This window comes from Gambusia affinis, linkage group LG22 (assembly GCF_019740435.1).
Source record: "Gambusia affinis linkage group LG22, SWU_Gaff_1.0, whole genome shotgun sequence".
Classification (NCBI taxonomy): domain Eukaryota; kingdom Metazoa; phylum Chordata; class Actinopteri; order Cyprinodontiformes; family Poeciliidae; genus Gambusia; species Gambusia affinis.
Window position 1 is genome coordinate 20,004,928 of NC_057889.1, and position 16,134 is coordinate 20,021,061.

General features: G+C 40.3%; 1 protein-coding gene across 9 annotated transcripts in view; it reads left to right on the plus strand.

Annotated features, from left to right (window-relative positions):
* disp1 (dispatched homolog 1 (Drosophila)) overlaps positions 1-16,134 on the plus strand; it is an 80,207-nt gene that overhangs the window by 24,200 nt on the left and 39,873 nt on the right. For 8 of the 9 annotated variants that reach the window (XM_044106803.1, XM_044106800.1, XM_044106799.1 and 5 more), the window contains one exon: positions 4,474-4,546. The exons of the other annotated variant lie outside the window; for it this stretch is intronic. The gene's annotated coding sequence lies outside the window, so the exon portion shown is untranslated. The remainder of the gene's footprint in view (positions 1-4,473; positions 4,547-16,134) is intronic. 9 annotated transcript variants of the gene reach the window in all.

The window sequence follows — 16,134 nt, forward strand, 5'->3', positions numbered from 1 at the left end:
TTAGGATTGTCTGTATTTTTCCAAAAAATCCTTCTTTGCACAAACATCTCCAGAGTAGACCTCGGAGCAGAGCCTGCCTTCTTTATCAGCCTGTCGAGCGTTTCATCAGAATCTCTGGCTCTGATGAAACTGCTAGCCCAACACATGATGGCAGAACAGATTACATGCTCCACAACAGGCTTATAGAAGATCTGTAACATAGTAATCCAAGAACTGTCATAATCTCCCCAAAATGTACAGTCTTTTCTGCCCCTGCTTTTAACTTCTCCACAGGGTAAACGAGGCAGCACAGAAATGCACGGCACACCTCAGAGACACACCTTCTTTTTTTCCAGATGCATCTTCTGAAACTCTTGGCTGCAGATAAAGCATGGATACAGTATTTTTGTTGACCCATCTGCCCATCTGCGATAATGAGCAATTGCGTTCTCCATGCTTACTCCTTGGTTTATCGGTGCAACATATTGGAGTCAGCAGACAGGTGTATTGGGTTGATGTATGCCCTTTATCCCGAGCAAGAAAGTTTGCTTTAAGTAGGTTAAATCAGGCAGCTCCAACAGTTAAAATTATTATTAAAACTAAATTGTGATATGATTCTAAACCGATCTCTCTCTTGTCATCATGAGCCTATTTAGTTTAGTCACCATGGCGTGTTTTGGTTTGCCCTTGCCTTTTTGGAGTCTCTCCTTGCACTGCTACTTTCATCGCTGTAGATCTTTCATGCCGATATGCACATGTAATTTGATACAGGCTTAATCTCCCCCCACCTCTTCTTTTAAAATCCAACTTGTCCCATTGCAATTCACGAGTCTAGCAAGAAATCACACAGCTGAAAAAAGACGCAAGTGGAGACAGGAGTGGGTAGAGGTTTCTTGGCTGGCGTCCATGTTTTACAAAGACAGTAAATCTACCTCTGTAGCGGGCCACGCAATTCTTATCTTTAACTTGAGAACATGAGAAAAAAGGACTCCCTGCCCTTTTTACACGTAAATTTATAGCATATTGTATGCCAGGGGAAAATATCACAACGGGCCAAGTGCACACCAAAATATCTCCTCAAAAGAATTGATGTCGTCTACAGGTCCAAAAACTGTGACGTGAAAGCGGACTAGTTGAAGTGCAATATCAACATTGTTCTCCCAATGCATTAAGGCATAAAACACGCCCACAAACTTCTGACCAGTCACACAACTCATCGCACAAAGTTGTGTGATGAGTAAAAACAACCTCCCTGCTAACAAGATATAGCTATTTTAGTATATCATTGAGAGACAATTTTTGTCGCATTGGATGAAGCATGGGGGAGCCTTGGCCTGGTTAAAAACTAGCCCCTTGTTTTTATACTTTGCTTCTTACAGAGAGTCTGGATCCTTGGCTATTGACGAACAATTCCTGAGGAAGTCCAGCTCAATTGGAGAAATCCCAGATGGAACACTGAAGGGAGATCAGAATTGAGTGGAATTGCATAGAAGGCAATGGCCAGGCCAGGAGAGCCTTAGCTCATTAAAGAAAGCTTTCTGTTCTCTTGTCGTACTATTTTTTTAGTGGTATGTGTATATATAAAAAAATCACTCTTAGAGCCAGAAGTAGGGCTTGTTCAGACTCATTTGCTCCAAAACAATTTTTATCATCTCATCTGCTAATAATTGCATAGCATTTGGGACAACAAATTGTTAGTTCCTTATTAATCTAATGGCATGTACAAGTTACTTATACCCTTAAAGGTCCCACTCCTTTTTCAGGGCGTAAAATATACGGCACTGACAAAGTACACACACAGAGTGGTGAAAATGAAAGCAAGCGGGGCGTGTTGAAAATTCATATGACTAAAATATCAGATCAAATGGATAGTGGAGTGATGGAAACCACTGATGGTTTCACGTCTTTAGGATGTAGCTCCCCTTAGGGCCTGGATACAAGCAGCTGTTGTGTTCCCTCCTACAGCAGGATGGCCCACAGCTGTTGTTACTGGTCCTCAAGATCCGGCAGATCGACACTGGGGTGGATTTCAACACCAACCTGATTCCACTCATGCTGAGTTGGGAAAAGACAGCGGGATTTGTTTGGCTATGGGTGGACCTCAAACCGATGCAGGAAGTTCAAAAACCCACATTGTAACTTATCACTTCTATGCATGGCTGTGATGCTCACCTTTGGGAAAGCAGAAAAGACCTATCTTGCGAAAAATGATGCAAGGGTGAGTGTCTGAGGCAGATGACCTGAGCCTAACTTTTGTTGGACTAAGAGATAATAAAATTCTCTGTTACACTGCCTAACCTGCGAACAGGGCAGGAATAAACCAGATTTCAGAGCTGTCTTGCCTGTCTAGAAGTGGCTTTCACTCAGAGGAAATGAGTCTACGATACACAGGCATTGCTCAAATTCCTCCCCTTGTCATCGCTGCTAAAGCAAATAATGGCTTAGGGGGAAGGATTCCGCCACTGAATCAACAGATTGTTTGTATCTTCACAGGCTCAAAGGGAACATTTTCAGGGTTTTGAAAAGGTTAGAGCCTTTTTTCTCCAAAGGACATAATTGCTTGCCTCACTGAAACCATAGGTTTCAACATCTCTGTTCGAGGAGATGCAAGGATTTCACCTCTCGGGATTGGAGTGACTCATTTAAAAGACACTGGACATTGGATAATTTGCTGCAAACCTGTCTGCCTAGGACTACCAGCAATGTGACTTCCACTCAGACTGGAATATCAGCATGGGAGCAGTATTGTTTTTTTTTTACATTGTCATGGTTACATGTTCATTGTAAGCCACACCAATTTGAGACAGGAGGTCAACAGGAGTAGAACACAACAGACCGCAGCCATTGTTTCTGAATCTGTCTCTTGATTACCAGCCTTTTGTCTTTTCTGGTTTGGATAAGCTTTCCTCAGACTGGGAGGACTGGTTGAAATTTAAGCCCTGTTTCTTGGTAAAGAAACTACCTTTGACCTGAGGTCATTCCTCTAAATTGGGTAAAAGTTCCTCTTTTTTTCCCCCTCCTGTCCACATTGAATTCTTAAACTGTGGCTTGCTCTCTCTTCTCCATATCGACACACCTCAGTAATTGGTGATGTGGACCATATGTTTGGCTTGAATGGCCTTCTGTTCTGTAAAGCCATTAGACATAGTCAAAGATATATTATAACCTTGTTATTGGGCTACCTGTCGCTGGCTGGGTAGCCATCACGGTTAGAGGGATTAAGCCGTCCAGCCCTGTTTCCGTTTTTCTGGCCTTCTCATATGGTGGATCTGTCAAATTAAACGTATTACTTCAAGACACAATGGATATAGATTTGTCGTTGTGGGTAATCTTCACAGTTAAATGACCTGCTTGGAACTTTTTAGCAAGGCAGGGGTATGAGGTGGGTGTATGACCTTTCAACTGGATGGGGTTGAGTGAAAAACGCTTGCATTTTTTGGGAACTTGTGTTTTATGGGGTCAGAGTTTAGGTTGTTGACTTGCCATCCGGCGCTGGTCTTTTTGCTCCTTTACCATTGCGTGCCTTGGTGGTCTCGGTCATGTCACACGGTGTAAAATTGAGAAGTTCACTATTTAAGTTCAGCAATTTTAGTTTGCTCCTGGTAATGGTCTTTCATGTTTTGTTGGACTAAGTTGACCCAAATGGGGTTCAAACCCAGAGTTAATGGAAGGGAGGCATGATGTAAAGACTTTGAAATAGATTCATAAAGTTAAATTATAATGAGACTTAAGCCTTAGAGTTATCTCTATAATTATTGCTAATTGACTATTTTGAAAAAGCAACCCAAACATTCCCTCCAGTTTTTCGCAATTCAACGATCGTAGAAATTCACAAAGCTAATATACAGTTGTGAGCTTATTGCTGATTTCCCACAAAAATGTTCAAAAACATTGGGTTTATGTGACAGCTCACTCTCACCTGCTGGTTGCAGTATTTTTTATTCTACTACACTGCTGCCTCAACCTTACTTGATGTCAAGCTATAGGCTGTGATGGATGTGGTGAGAAACAAAAGTCACATTTACCGTCGTGGTTATGGGTTATATCCAAGTCTGCTGACATTGATGTATTTACGTTTTTTTTATGGTTTTATTGGCTCTGGTAGCCTTTGTTTGAGAGTGGTTAGACAAGAAAGTAGGTCATGAGAGAGGGGGAAGACATGCGGCAAAGGTCATGGGGTGAGAAATCAAACCTGTGATGGCTGCGTTGAGGACTAAGGCCTCCTTATGTGTGTTGTGCTTTACGCCTGCACCACCACAGCAGCCCGATTTCAAGTTTTTTATAGAATCAAAATGTTTATGTGTCCAAACTTATGTAGTGGATGCATTTTCCTCTTGGTAAGACCCAAGCTCTCTGCTTTTTAACTACTACTGATTGATGTTATAACCTGCAGAGTATAAATAGTAACACTTCAGCCTTGATCAAATTATGAATACCTGTATTAAAAAAAAAAAGAAGAAAAGAGACAGAATATTCTCTTTTGTTTTTCCACAGATCCAGATGTGAAAGCCTCGGCTGGTCTTAACACATGAATGCATGCAGAGCATGTTCCAGTGTCATGTTGCAGGTGAGACGCTCTGATGCAAAACAAAATCCCTTTCACCAGATATGTACCAATAAATATCTGCAATTCTAACATTTTTTGATCACAATCTGGAGAATGGCCTTCATTTTTTCCCCCTTGATCCCAGTACATTATCACAATAATAAACATCTTTACATCAATCTGGATCAATTTATCTGTTCTATGTAAACAGTATTAGCTAAGTGAATATTTGTATGCAGTGTGTGAAAAAGGGTTGCTTATGACTCTCTTCCATCAAAAACTCTCTTGCTTCAGGAAATTGACCATATCACTTGGGCATGCAGCAACATTTTCCACTTCCTATCTAAAAATATCAACAGTCTTGATGTTCTTATTGCTCATAGTCTTGCCTCTGTACAAAGTCTGGGCGTCTACGAGTCACAGTTTGAGATTACGATGGTGGCAATTAATCTTAGGTTATTATTGTCGGCATTGCAACATCCTTAGCAACAATAATATTGAAAACCGTGGCGCACACTCGTTATGATAACTGCCTGCCTAAATGGTTGCCACATGACCAAAAAATAAACCAGTGGCTCATGTTTCTTGTTGTATTTTTTGCTGACAGTCTGTTTAAAATGAGAGTCAGCTGTTTCATGTACTGATGCAGATGACTGACATACATTTTTTTAAAGCCAAATTTATTTGGACAAATTCGGTAAGTAAATACAATCGTTGTGTGGAGTATTGTAATATCTTATTTCTCTGTTCTTTACAGGGTAAAACTTTGAGTCTGTTCAGTTAACATTAGCAGGTTAATTAGCCAGCCTGCAGTCTGCTGCTTAACAGACATGCCACTCATGATACTATTATGACTAAATTGCTTAAAAATGTTCACAAAAACAAAGCACTGCTGTTACTGGTCTTTAGTAACAGCAGTTACTGAAGACTGCGGTTACTAGTAACAGCAGCAGAGCAGAACATTCCAATTTTTAGGTTCAGTTAAATGATCCGAAAATGTTTTGTAAGGCAAACGACAGAAAACCAAATGCATAAAAACAAGGCCATCGATTGTTATCATAATCACAACCTTTCATGCTCCGTTGCAACATAAAACCAAGGAGAGTACAAGTGTTCTTTTTGATTTATCTTGTTCAATTAAAAGAAACCAAAAAAAAAAAGAACTTCAGTGGAAGGTCACACCACTGAAGGAGCAGAAGCAGAGCTGACTGGATATTGTAGTACAATCGCTGTCTTTGAACTTGATCCACAATCAAATTGAAAAACTCATGTTTAAATAGGCTTTCGCTTTCCCCGCATATTCATTCCGACATGCTTGTATTGACTTCATATTGTGAATAGCCCTTTAAAAGCCCGTTGTTATGAACCTGACGTAAAATCCGCCCACCTCCTCTTTATGTGCTGGAAAAGTCAGACCCCTTTCATCAATGCCCCTTGATCACAAGCAGCCTAATAAAGAAAACATGCAAGGAGTCGAGAGCCTCCTTTCACCAGGCCTCTGTCTGGCAAGTCCAGACAAGCATGCTGTAACCAAAAAAAAAAAAAAAAAAAGAAAAGCTGAAGATGTTTATTCTTCACCTTGCAACAGCTGGGTCACTGAGCCAGGTAGCGATATTTACCTCCTGCTCTGTCTGAACAGATTATCCAAAGCTGGAAGAAAAAAACGTTTTTCAGTTAGCTTCTGGCAGCACTGATGTGTAAACTGTGGGCAAGTCTCCTCTGAAAACACGTAAGATGATGTGCGATTACAGCGGCGTCAGGGTTGTGTGGTCATTCACAAATTTTCTGTAGCAAGGAAAATAGTACAGAATCCAGGGCGATCTGGATCTTATTGCTTTTGTTTTTAACATTTGATTTCATTATGTGGCAGAAGCCTGGCGTTCAGGAAGCAGTGGAGAATTGGACGCTCAGGGAAACACCAGCACAGACGCACACAGATATTCACTTTTCTCCCAAAATCTTTCTTCCTTAGCTTTTTGTGACACACAAACAAAATGGTTACTTCTATCCAACTGAGGAATTTGTGATCCATTCATTTCAGTAACTGCATTTATGCCTAACCTTTACCAGTGTATTCTTAGTACCTCTAAACTGAACAACTGTGTATCTCTAAACCTAACTAGTAGAGCTTATGAAATCCAAGTTTTTTTCTTGTGTGTGCGGTCGATCACATTTCCAAATATATGTGACATGTATGTGACCTCCTGTGTAAGACATGCAAGCAACCTAAAACTGCCCCGCATTCGCAGGACATCACATGTAACGAGCGTGCGCAGCGTTTGCAGAAGTAGACATGGATGATAAAGGTGGAGAGATTTTAAAGTTGTTGTCCAACAAGCGCCTGGACATTAACAATTTAATCCGTGTTGCTGTCCACCATGGTTGCTGTTTCTCTTCACGCTTCCACGTATCAGGACGCAGAATAGTGATGTTTGTTGAGTTGGCGCCGCACATCCAAGTGGCCCGGGTCGCGTTTGTAAAACTCCGATCCGTGCTGTTCAAACTGACATGAAGAGATCAGACACAGATCGCGTAAGACCAAGGAAATTTTATTCGGGTCACTTCAGCCTGTGAACATAACCCAAATCTCGGACTTAAATTTGGTTGGATTTCAAGGTAGCCAGTAAAGTAACTCTCACACAAAGTGAAATTTGTAAAAAAATAAAAATAAAAATCACGAGAAATGAGAACATATAGCAACTCAAGGCATCCAGGTTAGGGGTTTAACCATTAATACTGATGACACGTGGTCTCGCTGAAACATTTGGGTCTGTAACCAATGACTGATTCACCCACCCCGCTCCTCCCTGGCAGCTGTGTTGACCGTCTCGTGCATGGGAACTCTTGATTACGGGGCTGACTGTACTTTTTGGGCCGAGTCTGGCAGCCTGTTCACCGCTCTTCCCACCGCCGGCACGCACACAGCACCCAGTCCTCCGCTTTGATCATGCCTCGTTGTAAATGCCCGCTGTTCTATCACCCCATGCCTCAGGTCATCCACCGGGCCTTTATTGGCCTAATGAATGCCTCGTCGATGTGTATCTGTGCTGTAACGGGTCTGACTGAAAACGCCTCAGGCAGCCGGTTTGTGTCCAACAAGCTCACACTTTGGCAGACAGTTGTGCGGCATGCGCTTCATTAGAAGCCTCAGCTGCGATGGCCGTAGATCATTTCTTCATTAAAGTTTATGATTTGTTGATTTTAATAATCTGTTGTGTGATTGTTAGGAGAGCATTAGAAAACCAGCGCTCCTTCGGTTAATAGGATACAGGTGTTCTAAAATGACATCAGTGTTTGAGCTCAGTTGGAAGTGGTTGTATTGCTGAAATATAATTACATGTATATATATATATATATATATATGTTTGAAAAAAAAAACATCCAGATGTGATTTATTATTAACTTTTCTCTGAGTAGTGAGTAAAATATATTAACGTATGATGAAAAACTGCAAATGTTTTGGACTATGTAAATAATATGTCCTGAGTGATCAATAACAGATGCTTGAATTGGATGCATTATGGGCATCAGAGTTTAATAAATACTGGAGTTGGCATTTAGCCTCTCAGCCAGTTTAAATATTGACAAGACGTTTGGCTGTGTTTTGCATTAGGTCTTTCTCCTGTGATCAGCAGGTTAGCTGTAAGAATTGGAAGTTGCGTAGCTGGAGGAGTTGCGTGTTGTTTCCCCAAAGAAAAATGACCAAACCCTCATCATCAGCGCTCTATTACAGGCATATCTGAGCATTTCCTGACTGTTTTATAATAAAGCAAAATATGTCAGGAGTAATCCTCCAGACTTTAGCCTCATAATATTACAAGAGGAAAATTATTCAGTGTGCATTTTGACCGATTCCTTTTTAATGAAGCAGAAGAAGTTATTGCACTTGTATCAAATCTGGTGTCTGGTTAAGTTCGGGAGTCATATCATGGAAAGTAAAAAAATAACAAAAATTCTTCCTATGTCAGTTGGTGCAAGGTATTGAAACAAGCTTATGACCAAATTTCTACTTTCCAATTGTGGCCCGGCAATAGACGAGGCGTCTTGATGGAGAACAAGACTTGCAACATGAACAAAATAAGGCGGAGGAAGAAGAATGAGAACGTAAGAAAAGGGACAGGAAGAATCACACACTTTTCTTTCCCTTCTGATTCTTCTTCGTCCTTCATTGTCACCTCATCTTCTTCTTCTACTCTTTGAATCCACATCACTCCAATTCCCACACTGTCTGTCACTGGTGTTTCAATGGCACATCTTCATAGGCCATTGAAACACAAGGCTTACGCAATAGTTTAATACTGTTATAAGTGATATAGCGCCACTGGTTAAAACCAATGGTGCAATGAAATATTAAAACCCAACATTGGTATATGCACTACCTGGCCAAAAACACCACCACAATCTGGATTTAACTGAATAAATAGGTACGAGCCTCCTATTGGACAATTACTCCATCCATTGTCTTTCAGCTGATAGACAATGGATCCCCAAAGAATGCAACAAGTAGCTTCTCATGTTTGACAGACGCACCTGATGTATTGTGGAAAAGAGGTCAGTTTGTTTAGCAATGATCAAATCATTTGCATTAAGCACAGAAACATCTAAGGAGATTGCAGAAACTATTTAAAAAATTGGATAAAGAATTGTCCAAGACATTATCAAAAACTGGTAGAAAAGTGGGAAAATATGGTGGACTGTGACTGCCGATCACTTACACGTTTGGTAAAAATCAAATTGAAGAATAAACACAGTAGAGCTCCGGGCTATGTTTTACAGTGAAAGTAGGAGCATTTCCACACGCACAATGTGAAGGGAACTTGAGGGGTTCGGACTGAACAGCTGTGGAACCAGAAGAAAACCACTAATCAGTGAAGCTAACCAGAGAAAATAAGCTACAATTTGCAAGGGAGCATAAAGATTGGTCTCTAGAGCAATGGAAGAGGTCATGTGGACTCAGGAGTCCAGAGTGATGAGTGCTTGAGAGTAAGAAGAAAGGCAGATGAAGTGATGCACCCATCATTCCTAATGTCTACTGTCGAAGGCTGTAGGGGCAGCCGTATGATCTGTAGACGCTGCAGTTGTTCAGGTCTAGGCTCAGTATCATTACAAGCTGACCAACGGCTGATTGGGCAGGTTTTTTCTTCAGTTATGGCAGTTATAATATACATGACTAATGTATTAAGATGACAATGCCAGGATTCATCAAGATCAGATTGTCAAAGAGTAGTTCACACATGGACTAGTCTCCACTCTGACAGACCTCGATCCCGTTGAGAAGGCTTTGCACAGTGGTCAGACTCTCCCCATCATCAATACAAAATCTTTCTGATACTGGATGGAAATAAATCTTAACATTCCTGAAGCTAATTAAAACAATAGCTGTGTTTCCAAAGGGGTTTTGGGGGGAGCTTTGTTGATATTCTGCCAATGTCGAAAAAAAAACACAATTTCGCAATTGTGGCGTTTCCATGAAATAAGAATCATAATGAAAATCCCACTAAAGGAAGTTTGTTCATGCAACGTCATTAAAGAAACATGCCGCACCAACATCCTCCCACCACTTCCTGTTCACCAAAAGTGCCAACGTAACAAACATCCGTTTTCTTGGGAGACGTTTTCTGTACACCCTTGTCCCTAGTGGGGTTGGGAGGGGTGCTTATCTCCGCCACTGTTCAGCCTTATCGATAAACGTGTCTTTTCAAAATTGCTGTGTTCTTGTTAAGCAAATGTGTTTTCGGAATTTCATTTTGCGCAAATTTGAGGCCAGACGGTGTGTTTAACTTCCGGTTGGTCTAGGTGACTGAGTTGGGGCTTGGTTTCCCATTTTCCACTTGGCTCTTCTAAGTCTTTGATAATTTGCATGAGACTTTTGTATCTACATGGATTCACTCAGTCGCCTGCTATGTGTTTTCTGTCAAAATGTCAAAATCTGGTATTTTGACATGTCAGTACCTGCCACTATCTGTTGGCGCGCTCAAAGTTTCCCTCATCATAAAAACACTCTTCTCAACACAAAGATGAAGTTCATATTATTTTAAATAAACCCTAAGAGAAAGATACATTAAAACATCCCAGCACTAACTTGTGACATTTAATATTCTTCAGTTTGCAGAGCATGCAGGCTCTTATCATGGCTCCGTTTGATCCTGTTTGACCAAGTTCTTTGGCTCCTAGATCAATGAGGTGTAGTTTCACCAGTGTCATGTAGTATTCAGCCTGTAGTCTGAGAAATGTTTGCTTTGAATTCGCGACAGGTTAAGTTCCGATCCTCTTTTCTTTTTTTTTTTCCCTAAGAGAGAAAGTGTATCCCACACACTGAAAAAGGGGGGCTTCAAATGAAGGAATGGCACAGTTGTTGTTTTAGCAGCTGAGATTTTTTTTTTTTTCTTCATACAATTTGCTTTGATCCCTCTGGTTGGAAGCTTGACCCATACATCTGTGTCTGACACTTGGACGACCTGCCTCGTGTGTGTGTGTGTTTTTAGGCGTGTGCATACGTGGATGCTTATTTTCACTATAACGGGTATCCAGGCTGTTTCTCCTTCTGAGAAGTTACAGAGAGAGAGAGAGAGAGGTCGTGTGTGGATGGAGCAGCTGAAGGATGAAGCTTTTAACCCGGTGGTTCAGATGATCGCATTTTAATGATTTGGATTTCCCACTCACATCTCTCAATATGAATTTTATTTTCTTATTTTCTGAATCTGAACAAAGATGCCGAAGGCTTTTCAAATTATGGAATAAAGAAGTATGAAAAGTTTGCATTTCTAATTTCTCCCCTTTGATGTTAGTCCTAAAAGAAAATCTTCCCTACAAACCAATAAATGACTGAACAGAATCCACCTGTGTGTAAATTAACCACAGTATAAAAGCAGATGTTCAAGGCCTCAGATGTTTTTAGAGATCTTTAGAGAACAATGGCAATATTGGAATTTCTTACTATTCTAATATAATACATCCCCACAACAGTCTTACAGACAAGTTCTCCTGAACTGGCCAGAGTGAGAGAGCATTTATCAGAGATGTAGTCAAGAGGTTCATGGCAACTCTGGAGGAGCTACAGAGTTCCACCGCTCAAGTGGGAGGACGATGAGTAGGAACCTGATAGACCAATAGAAGTCTGATTTAAAATTTGCTACATGTCATGTTAACAAGGGGCAGAAAATTTGAGTCTGAGATGGAAGTTCACCTTCTATCAGGACAAGAACTCTAAACATACAACTAGAAGTACAAGGAAGTGGTTTTCTTTTTCTAAGAATCTGTTGAGATAAAATTTAAATTGATGTTCACAGTGTTTCCTATCCAGTTTGAATGAGCTTAAGCTAATTCCTCAAAGAAGTATGGGCGAATATGTGAGTCTCTAGCTATGCAAAGTGTATGAATACTTTGGCAAGGCGATTTGGTTAATTTCGGCTTCTAGAAACTAATGTCTAACAATACTTTTTCATGTATTGTTAGAAAATGCCTATTGGGTTCCTTTTGTGTTGAATTGGATTAGTTGGGAGATGTATCCCAAAGGGACATGTGTATTTGTGACACCAGTGCGTCTTTCTTTTAGGCGGCATTGTCTGATGTAGAGGATCGTCTTTGGACCATTGTCCTGCTAGTTCCGCTGGTGGTCCCTTGCGTAAACGGCTCTTGAGGAGGAATCCTTTTCTCCTTCCTCCAGGCCTGCGTCTCTTTCTGCGGTCGACCTCTTGACTGTCTGCGCGTTTCTCCACCTTTCACGCAACCCCTCTTCGTCACCCGCCCACCTTCGCGCACACAGGCTGAGCTCTGTCCCAGTACAGAGCTAATCGCATATTGGGATTTTTAGGCGTCTGTGGGGAAAGGAAGGACCCTGCTGGCTTGTCAGCGTCTCTGACCTCTCTGTCACAATGGGTTGCTCACTCTCCTCCCACTCGTTTCCCTGCCAAGCTGGGAAGAGTAAATATTTATCAGCCCCCATGACAATGAGGCGGCTTGGGAGAGAGAACCTCTGACTGGAGCTCAAGCAGGAGTCCCTAACTCCTGTGAATAACGTGAGCTATTGGCACAAGACCTCGCAATACTAAAAGACCACAATATTTCTTGTCAAAAGAAAATCACTATCACAAACCCTCATATTGTTTCCGTCAGTAGGACTGAATGTCTATACTGTTTTGAAGAGCCCAGGATGCAAAAGTCATTTTGAGACTGATTTTCAATTCAAATCCAAAAATACTTTATTAATCCCAAATATGAAGGGAAAAGACTTTGATATGTAGATTTGTAGGCACTCTAAGAATTGCACAATGGGTAACTGTGCAATTTACTTCGGACCCTTCCAATTGGCATTAAGCTAAAGGGCTAGGTCACTATTATTTATATTTGTAATTTCACTCATCACACCCTCCCCTTTAACTGAAAACCAACAGGCTGCTGCTCAGCATTCTGCCTCATGTTATTCACTGGGCTGCCCCAGAGAATAACAACATTATACACTCCTTTTATGCTTTTATCCAGTGCGTATTTTTTCCCCCCACATTGCTCTTCAGAAGAACCTAGAGAAATGCTATCTCGTTTTCTTGTGCACAATGAAATGTCAATCTGATTTGAGGGAAGAAAACAGCCTAGAACCAAACGTCCAATAACGTGTCATGTAGGCCTGATAAGCTTTTTACATGTACTTGCAGTGCAACGGGGAAGCAGCATTGCTGCAGCTGTACTGTGATGAAGCACAGACAGAGAGTGTGCTAAACGATAAAGGAAGCACCTGTCCCAGTGACTGAAACACAGCGAATTACAAGCAGGTGCTTCCACGCAGGTTCATTTGGTAGGATTTCTTAGCAGTTAAGCACTTCCTGTACTTTCACATAGAAGTGCTGGATTTGCAAGAGGCAGCTGAAGTAAGAATACTTTGAAGGCAAAAAACAAAACAAAAAAAAAAACAAGCAAAAAAGTCCGAACAGATTGAAGAATGTGTTAAAATTGTTTTGTTTAGCTTAGCCCCGCACTTTGAACACAGATTAAAAAAAAAAAATTTGCGTTTTTGGACTTGTCTAACTCCCTGCCTTTTTTTTTTTTCCTTTGCTGAGAAGAGCACACAGCCTCTGAGTCAGCACATATTCCTGAGGCAGCAACCAAATCAAATCTTTGTCAATTTGCTTGCTGCTGTGCTGTTGTTCTCCGCAGGCATGTTAATTGGCCCAATAAGATTTGTTTTGGCTGAGCTCCACAGTGAAGTTCTAATATGTCAGATATGGTGTGAAAAAGCAGGGGGTAACGGCCTGGCAGGGATAGGATCCATGTGTGCCAGAGAACTCAGAGTTTATGAGACACTTGACTAAGAGACTCGTAATTTTAAGATGTCTTTGGTTCTTGTTTGTTGGAGCACATTGTGAATATAGATGGACTCATTCCAGTAAAAACAAACTAATACATTTCTCCTTAGATAGTTCCTGCCAGAAGTTGCGCAGACTTACCATGCTCACAAAACTTGTGTGAATTTTTGGCTTTTATTGGTGAACTTCTATTGTTCCCTCTTCCAAAGATAACACAACGTCCAGCTTCTCTCTTTTGTGTCTTTGTAAAGACGAGAATGACCCGCCAAATTGTAAACTATCCACACAAAACGATACATAAAAGCCCAAATACATCGTTGGTTAATTGTTCCTTAGCAAGTAGATTTCAATAATCTCCTGCCATACTTCTATGTATAGCTGAGGCCACGGCTTTGTGTTTTGTTGGGCGTTTTGTGAACATTGTCCAGTTGGAATCCTCAATTGAACCCAAGTTTCAACCATCTTAATGTTAATTTTGATTTTGATTTATTATTCCAGATATTAAGTACAACTCACCAAAACCACATGACGCTGCCAACACCGTGCTTGACAGTTACTGCAGTGTTGTTTGCCCTTAAAGCCCCCCCTTGACTGAAAGAGCTAAATCTTTGTGTGGTTTGACTTAAAATTGTCTTTCAGGACATGTCAGGCATCAGGCTTGAGTCGAGCAAAAGATCAACTTGTGTATTTTTTTTTAATGCTCATTATTATCCAGGAAGTAATTACTGGAAAAAGCATATATGGTACAATCTGGGTCAGAATCAGCCAAACTTAAGCATCGCACCAAAACATATATGACTAGTGTTATGTCTGTGTCTGAATTATTATGTAATATTGATTGTAATTCTATATATATAAAAAGATGACATAAAATTTTAAAAAAGGACTTGGTAATTATTGGAAGACATTGTTGACAAAACTTAAACACATAACTACAGAGTCCTAAATATGTCAAATACAACAAAAAAACCCCAAAAACTTATACAATTAAAATATATATAAATTTTTCTTGTACTTCAGTTAAATTCTTTGAATAAGCTAATTAATGCTGGTCACATTCAGAGCTGACCCAAGAGATAAATGAACCAAGTAGCTGCTTGGCATTTGGGGGCCCCATTAATGCATATATATATATATATATATATATATATATATATATATATATATATATATATATATATATATATATATATATATATATATATATATATTTAATAAGAATAACATTGCTAATGAATTAGATTTAAAGGGTGCACCATAGATAAATAAAAAATAAATGATAAATTATCATTTAAATTTAAGATTTTTTTTAGGAGCTGTCTAGGTTATTTCGTAAAAGTGCAAAAAAACATGATGTTTTATACTGGTAGTTTTTTGTGTTACCATAGCTACAATCTGATGCTATGAGTTTAATTTTTGTGGTTGAGTTCTGGGAGGCTGTTCAGCTCCACATGGACACTCTGTTGTACCCTCCCCTTGTGCCTGTTCTCTGTCTCCCCCAGTCGAATAGAAATATGAGCCTGTCTGTCTGTTTTAAATGCACCAACACAATGGAGTGGAAACCAATACATTTTCAGAGAACTCTACCAGGGTAGAGTTGTACAGCAAGTCAAACCCCCTAAAACTAGCATCTGCTCATGAAAATGACATGTTTGGGAGTGACTAATTATCACATGCCCACACAACTTTAATCGGCTTTTCCCTTTTATTTGATTTATCTTTGAATATGACCAAAATGCAACTTTCACTTTCTAGCTAGAGTTAAAGGGGGGAAATAGCAGACAATAGAAATCCAGTGAAATCTTTTAGTATTTCTGTTTTCTGTTAGCTTGGTTTGTAAGGGACAGGATTATACATGTTAAGCGCAATCTCAGCCAAACGTGGCATACATTAGTGTAATGTTCTTGGCCTGCGTTGAACGATATGAGCAGGTAAATGTGGAAATCATTAAGCGAAGCAGCCTGAGCAAATGAGTCAGATTCAGCGGTTGTGTTTAAGTCCAAGGGTCCAGGAAGTGTTATAATCGCTCTGTGTATTCAGTGTGGAAATCTTTTATTAAGCGTTAAACCTGCGTATGAGCGTCCTGCTATGAAACTATGTGCAGAAGGAGCATCTCATTTTTTTTTTTTTGTCCAGTGGCCTGATTCCAATACGTTAGCTTAAGTCCCAAACCTTTCCCCTTGTATTTTGTGCATTTGGTTTCGCCGTACGCCCAACTGTGAGACTTATTGCATAGCTCCACAGCAATCCCAACACTTACAGACATGACTGTGGTACCTCTTGTCCTCCCATTATTATGACTTTTGGGGC